The following is an 8,181-nucleotide window of genomic DNA, read 5'->3' on the forward strand; positions in this document are numbered from 1 at the left end:
ATTGGATGGTTAGCAGGCAACGTCAGTGACAACTCATAAATATTCAGATTATAAGCTTTCCACATTGGAAGAACTTCGGCGAGAGCTGAATAATATCCAAAATACATGCATGTTTATTATTCAAATTTTATGCATATTGACATAAACAATACCAAGAACTGTTCAACATTTTATTAAGTAATATTGTGAAAACAATACAATAAATGTAGAAATAGAAAAGGTGCCATAAAAAAGAAAAGGTGGTGCTTCACTTATGTGTCAATATTGTATTAATAAAAATAATATAAGATAAAGAAATATTATAAACATGAAAAAAAGAAAAGAAAATGGTTTGTAGCCAGAGCATTTGGTTTTATTCAAAAGAAACATGCTTAAAATATTAATTATTGTATAATATACGCTTTCTCTTTTTCTACCCCATGGACATTGAAATATATCACTATAGGAACATAAGCTTCAGAACTGTAAGGCTTATTAATATTAAAAACTGAGAATTTCGCCATTGAAATGTTACCAAATGGCTGTCGGAGCTAATTAATATTCATAACCAAACCCTTTCCTATTGGGAGGTTGGAAAGAAACGTCAGCCTGAGTTTATTATAATGAGCTGAGCCTTCGCAATAGTAGGATTCGTAATTTGTCTCCAGCACCAGCCATTCAGCCGCTGCCAGTGGGACGGAGGAGGAAACCTCTCGACGTCACACCGGGAGCCGTTTTCACCGGACGCTCCCCCCGTCCTTCTCCTGCTCTTCCTGGCTTTGTCGCTCGCCAGGCTTTTGTTGGTCTCGCTATATATGAATGATAAATGCTTTATGTACCTACCACCAACCGAAAAGAAACCTCATGTAGCACCAGAACTCACTTATTATGCCTCATATGATAAAGACAATAATAAATGCGCCAGCTACAGTGAGTTTCCCCGCCTCTATCCCGGGACAGACTGAAGATTTGGGGCCCTTTGTCTTATTTAATGAATGCAGAAATGCATACAGAAAACAAAGGACATGGACGAATAATAATAATATTACTAAGACTAAAACTGCTCTTTGAATAACCACCACTAATCGGTTAAAGTCACAAACTTGGGGATTATTTCCATAAACTATTCCATATATCTTTTGCTTAGAACTACACGTGTAGTGCATAGTTTATGAGGACTTCACATACAAAGTTGCAGGATTGTCTCCCTCTAGTGTTCAACACATAAAACTGAAGCCTCGGATTAAACAGAAAGATCAAGGCTGCTTTTCCAAAACAGAAACTCCACTTACTTTATTTATTTATTAGTTTACATTCAAATTTTAAAAATACATTTAAATGATATTAAATTACTAAAAATCAATCTAAGTTATTTTTTTATTATTAATTATTCATCTAGATTAATTTTTATTAATAGTTTAGAAGCTTACATTTAACATACAAATAAATCAAATAAACTATTGTAATAAAATTATTATTAAAAGAAATAAATGATAATTATTCAATTATTAAAATATTTTTAATTATTATAAAAATAATTTTAAGAAATATAAACAAAAGTATGGTCATGAAAAGGCACCATTCATACCATGCATTCATTTTTAGTTAATTATCACATTTAGTACACCAAAAAAGAGAAAAAGATCTTGAAAAAGACATTGAGTACTGAAATTCAGATCCTGACTCCAGAGTTTATTCACAATTATGGATGTATCAGTTATGTTACAATGAAAGGATTTTAAGATATGTTGGTATAGTCTCTGATGTTATTGAAAAATAGTAATAGCACTATAAATTATAAAAGTACATGCAAACGTATTATTATACACTTTAAAAAATGCTGGGTTAAAAATAACCCAAGTTAAATATGGACAACCCAGCGATTGGCTTGTTTTAACCCAGCGGTCGGGTTGATTTAACCCAGCGATTGGGTTAAATGTTTGACCCAACCTGCTGGGTAGTTTTATTTATCTCAACCATTGTTTAAAAATTACTATATTGCTCACTTAAAATGAACCCAAAATACGTTGGGTTGTTTTTAACCCAGCATTTTTTAGAGTAGTATTCCTTTGCAAAGTCTAATTCTATAAAACTTAATAGCTCTTAATCGGTTTGCTCTTAGCAGTTGCTTTTGTTTCCTTCCAGATCAGAGACAGCTTGTAAGATTACAGACCAAGAGCTTCTAGATTAGTGTGAATTTCAGCCCAATGGAGATTATGCACCGTTAAACCAGACCCAGAACACAACACATCCTGACCACTGTGATCTGTCTAGAATGGATATCAGTGTCTCTGTGCTCCGGCCTGTGTCAGATTTCTGTGCTCGGGTAACAGAAGCGCTGCTGTCCATTACTCTCATAAGGACGCTGACTTTCAGCCATGCAAAGTGTGAATGAATTTACACGCTGACTGAAAACAAGCAGGTAAGGTTTGTCTTTCAAAACAGGTTTCATTTTGTTTTCAGAAGAAGATTTCTCATTTGAATGTGTGATTTGGTTGTGACCTGTAAACAAGACTCTCAGCAGTGACTCACTCTACAAAAACAACAAGACACAAGGAGCCGCAGCAGAAACTGAATATAAAGCTGAAAACCATTTGTGAAGATCCATTTATAATTCTATTTTTGGAGCTGCATAACAGTGTTCATCATCAACATTTTATTTCGATGTTATCCTGTTGAAAAATAAAACAACAGTTCAATCCAGCCTAAACCGGTTTTCTCCTGTCTGACCAGCTAACTACCCAAAACCTCTCTGAATCAGGTTGAGAGACTAACAAACCAGCTTAGGCTTGGTTAAGCTGTTGTTGTCTTATGGTTTAAAACACAAGCCATTGTGTTCCCTATATAGGCTCCATTATATTTATGTATGTTTCCCATTAATGAGCATGTAAGATTTAACCGAAACCCAGTTTTAATTATGTTATTGTGCAGGATGGCTGGGTCAGGAATTGCTCTGAGGTTGCATGAATTTAAGGAAAGTCAGGACACCCAACATCAACCAACACATGTGTGAGTATAAATGAGTTTAAAAAGTCTTTGACTGATAATAACTCAAAATAAAAGCGTTTAGTTCCAGTTGTGGATGTTAAATGGGTAATAAAGTGTGCTGAACATCCTTAAATTAAGCTATTCACACTTGTAAACATGCTGTGATACTGCTTTCAGTTTAACTTAAAAATGTTAATGTTGTGTAAATGTTTTAGACTAAATTTGGCAAGTTTATTGATTTATTAAACATTGATTTGAAGCATGTTGGTATGTTTTATTGTGTGCATCATGTTTGTTTGATCAGGTTACTCTTTTCACTGTTTCTCCAGCGCTCGTCGTCAGGGCCGAGATGTCCTGGGACTGTATCCTGGACAGATCGCGAGAGTTCATACCATCAGTTCACGTCTGCACAGGTGAGAGAGAGACACACAGACACATTTACATAATTACAAAGAGAAATTCGCTTTGTATCCTTTAATATTATAATACATGAAACGGTTTCCATTTTCTCAAACTTGCTGATATATTCAACAGTGTTCATCATCAACATTTTATTTAAATTTTATCCTGTTGAAAAATAAAACAACAGTTCAATCCAACCTAATACGGTTTGCTGGTCTAATTGGTCTCCCTGCCTGGCCAGCTAACTACCCAAAACCTACCCAACTAGTTTTTGTTGTCAAAGCTCAAGATACCTTCCCATTGGGTGCACTGTTTAAAATGAGTTTCACAGACTGCAGTTCACTCTACGGCCACCACGTTACGCCACATGCAACATACATTAGGATTTCAAATTAGCGATGTTTAGTAAATAAACCATCACTATAGAATCCTGCATGGATGATATTTTTTTAGGTCAAAACCCGGAAAGGAGCGTTTTAGCACTTCCGGTTCCATCGTCCTTAAGTCAATTGGTATTTTGAATGTTTTGAATGTCAGATGCCTGAAATAAAGTCTGTGGTTAAAACAAGCCCAATATATTTTCACGTTATATTATATGACACACATCAGTAATACTTTAATGTGACTTCATTAAAGCTTTTACTTGAAGGCGGTTGCTAACAAGTGTCTAAATGGGACCACAGCGGTTGTTTGGGACATTAAACATCATCAGTTGAACAGGTAAACTCATCTACTTGCTAGTCACAGCCTCGTGTTTATAATCACGCACTTGCAAACTATTATAACTCGAACTTTCAGAGAAAATGTTCATAAATAAAGACTGAAAAAGTTGTCGGAAACTTAATAATGGTGACATTGAAGACTGTGGTGTTGTTCATTTAGCCTATGTTTAGCTTTTTACTTCTAGCGATTGTATTTAGGCTTTAAAATGAATAAAAGTTCTGAAGATTATCATGATGAACAAAATGTTTAAGAATCATAAACTTTTGTTGGTCACAGAGCTTATTTTCTACAATAACTCAAAAGCCAATGGAAAACTCCTGTTGGGTTTTAGTTGAGGGAACCAGGGTGATGCAGACTTCTAGGTTGGCCTACAAAAATACATCACCACTGCAGCGCTCTATTGCATAAGTATAACATTCGGTGCATACTAATTTATGTAACTTAGCTGAATTCTTTTATAGTACCAGGGCAATAGGTGATAGTAAAAATGTTGCCCAGATTTTTAACTACTAGGCTGCAACAACCTCAAAAGATTTCTGATTTCTCTTCCTCAGATCGACACAGAAGACTCCAGACCTGCTTCGTGATGAATCTAGTGTAGCGCAGCATTATCAGAGAAGAAACTTCGATCTGCTGAGCCTGCAGGCCTCACTTCTGTCGGGTCACAGCGGACAACACTTACCCTCTCAGCTGTCTATAGGTCTGTGTTAGAGAAGATTCACCTGATACCTCTGTTTTACCTGCTTCAATGTCTTCACTCACATGTAAACCTCTGTAGAGGAATGAAGTAAATACTTAAAAGTCTTTTCTTCAAAGTCATAAATAGAAGATTATGATTAAATCCCCTTTCTTGATATATTAAGCAAGACTCACCTTTTAGTCTTACAAAAAAAACGGTCTCTTAAGCTCTTAAACTTGGCCTCCCGCCCTGGATAATCAGGAGTGGTGTTGTTGGAAGGCTTATTTTTTCATTAATTTTTTCTCTGGCACCTTACAAAATCATGTTTTGCTAACATAAAGGTTACACGTAGATGTAGACACAACCTGAGCAACTGTAGACTAGTTGTCCTTCACACATTGGGATGTTCTTGACCCCTAAGTGGAGAAACAGGGTGTGTGTGTGAATGTATTGAACCTAAACGTGGTTCCACATGCATTAATCTGTGTAAAAATCAAACGAAACTGGAATATTAATTAACATTAGATTAAAAACAGCAATGAACATTCTGAATACATACACCTACAGTCACTAGCATGTATATCTCACACAATACTAATGGACTACCATTGTACCACTAATGTGAAAAGAAACCTGCATAACCCAATCAGATGCATGAGAAGTATAATGACTTCATCACTACATCAAAACAATCAGTCGTAGTGGGAACAAGCATTACCGGTTTCATATGTACAGATGATTTGTATCAGTAATGGTAGATGTAAAGATTATTAATTGCGTTACAAAGGCCCGTTTGCACAAAGAGCGATAACATATTAGCGTCCACACGAACAGACGATAATGTTCTGCTGAATCGAATCACACGATTCGGTTAAGTTCTGCAGCACGCGCTTTAAAGTTTGGTGGATTCTGATTGGCTGATAGTGTTTCTTACCGTTCATCAGCTGGAAAAAGCGCTAAATCGTCCCTCTGTGTCTTGTCGTTATAGCTGTGTTGTGGACACTCTTAGAGTTTAGGCATGTGTTTATAAGGCTAGTTATTTCAAATATTTCTTTACCATTAGTCATCTCTCTTAAATGTTTCATAAGAAAATGTGAGTGGTATTTAAGCCTGTACGTCGTTCCACAACCGAAAGCTGCAGAACACGAAGGAAGAATTTTGAAAAATGTCAAAAATGTGAAACATTTATTCTAGCTAACTAAAACAAACCACAGCAAACAACTGACTTCACTTGAGGGGAAAATAAATGCTAACTGAAATAAAATATAGTATTAAAAACTTATTTTATTTCAGCTAATGCAACATTTCTCATTTTCATTAGGTTTAACCTGATATAATAAAATAACTCAAACATAGACATATTTACAAAAAAATAAAACTAATACAAATGATAAAAACATACAAAAATCTTATCTTTAACCACACACACACATAGTTGAGCTTTATGGAAAACTCTCCAAATAATAAAATGGCAGCATACACTGTAAAAACTTAAAAAAGTAAGTTACCTGGTTGCCTTAAAATTTTGAGTTCATTGAAATTAAAAAATTGAGTTAATACAATGAAGGCGATTGGTTTAATCAACAGAAACACAAATTATTATGTTATCTGAACCACATTAATTATCTATGTTGATTTGACAAAAGAAAAAATGTTTGTTTGTTTTTACAGTGTATGTATATGCACTCTAAAAAATGCTGGGTTGTTTCAACCGAAATTTGAGTCAAATATGGACAAACCCAGCCTTTGGGTTAAATTTTTAAATTATATTTTTAACCCAATGGCTGGGTTTGTCCATATTTGACTAAAATTTTGGGTTAAACAACCCAGCATTTTTTAGAGTGTGGGGAAAAACATGATGGCAGATAAATAGTGATATTTTATTTTGAGGTGAATTGTTTCTTTAACAAATTGTTTAAAGTCTGGTGGAGATGGAAAGCTACTGTGGTTGTGTTTTTGTGCTTATGAAACATACATGCCACAAAATCACTGTTCCTGCAAGTGTTGATCTCAATCAACATGACAAGCCAACAATAAAGCACGAAACACTCTGAAACATAAGGATTTTAGCTGATGAAATGACAAAATGACTCTTGACAAAAACATGCCATTATAAATGGCCGTCTGTGAACTATATGGTGATATTTTGTGCTGTTTTTACACAGGCGCAGATGTCCAGAAGTTCACGCTGAGTTCACATCCAGCCCCGCTGGAGGAATGGTGGGACATAAAGAGATGATCAGCACCTCTACCTGACCCACCACATCCAAAACACATGAAGCTCCTATCAAAGTCATGATCAAAACCTTTTGATTGAAGAAAAAAAATTCTCCCTGGTGGAATGTGATTACACAATGACACAGCAGATCTGCCAGAACTGTCACGCAAAACATGCGTTTGAGTTATTTTTCCACTAGCACACAACCAAAACCATGAAAGCCACAAAGATATTTCAGGCACGTCTGTAATGATCAGCCTTAAAATAGAGAAAGTAGTACACAGTATCATAGAATAAAATGTGAATTATAAGAATTTTGGGTGACTACGTTAAGGTGACTAATTCATGCTGTTTAGATTTACTTCAAAGTAAAACATTAGAATGGCATAATCTCAATCATACATTGGTTAAATCCTGTAACTATGTAAATATTTAAATATCCCAAAGCAATTCATTAGATGATCAAACAAATGAGGACTAACAAGTGAGCAATAATCTCCACCTGCATTTAAACCTTTATTTGACAAAGGACGTAACATATTTAATCATATTTATCTATTTGATATAAGATAATCACAGCAGCGAGAGACTGACGTCCTTATTGGCATATGTGGATATCTAAACGTCTGAGTCATGCCGATTTGTCTTGTGTTCACATCAAAAATAGCACAAACTCTTCTGAACTCTCTTGACTTACTGCAAACTGATCCCTCGCTATAGAAACACTGAACAATTCAAGTTTATCTTTCTCAGACTATTGTCAGATGGCTCCAGTCTTCTCTGATATTTAATACTTGGTTTGTAACTCGTGATCATGTTCCTCAACTGTACGGTTCATTGTTTGTTGTATTTTCGCACCAGATTGTACATTTGTTCAATGAGGGTGTGTATGATACTGACCTTTGAAAATTAAATATATTTAAGCAATTTAATAACAGATCCAACTGATGAATATATGCACTTATGTGACACTTGAATGTGTGAATGTCATTGTATTAGATAAAAGAGTCATTTATTTTAAAGCAGCGCAAGCACACTTTTCAAGGAAAACTATATATATATATATATATACGGTCAAACCAAAATTTATTCAGACACCATGAACATTTCATTCATTAATACAGTTTATTCACTATAGTTTTAAAAAAATGGTAATAAAATATGACAAGATCTCAGAGTTAAACTGTGTCAG

General features: G+C 34.9%; 1 long non-coding RNA gene across 1 annotated transcript; it reads left to right on the plus strand.

The window, feature by feature from the left end:
• Positions 1-1,695: 1,695 nt before the first annotated feature.
• LOC127515073 (uncharacterized) lies at positions 1,696-7,882 on the plus strand. Its single transcript, XR_007930758.1, has 5 exons — positions 1,696-2,401; positions 2,911-2,988; positions 3,297-3,380; positions 4,647-4,792; positions 6,937-7,882. It is a non-coding gene; the product is annotated as an uncharacterized LOC127515073 (long non-coding RNA).
• The last annotated feature ends 299 nt before the right edge of the window (positions 7,883-8,181 follow it).

Source organism: Ctenopharyngodon idella, chromosome 1 (assembly GCF_019924925.1).
Source record: "Ctenopharyngodon idella isolate HZGC_01 chromosome 1, HZGC01, whole genome shotgun sequence".
NCBI classification, from domain to species: Eukaryota; Metazoa; Chordata; class Actinopteri; order Cypriniformes; family Xenocyprididae; genus Ctenopharyngodon; species Ctenopharyngodon idella.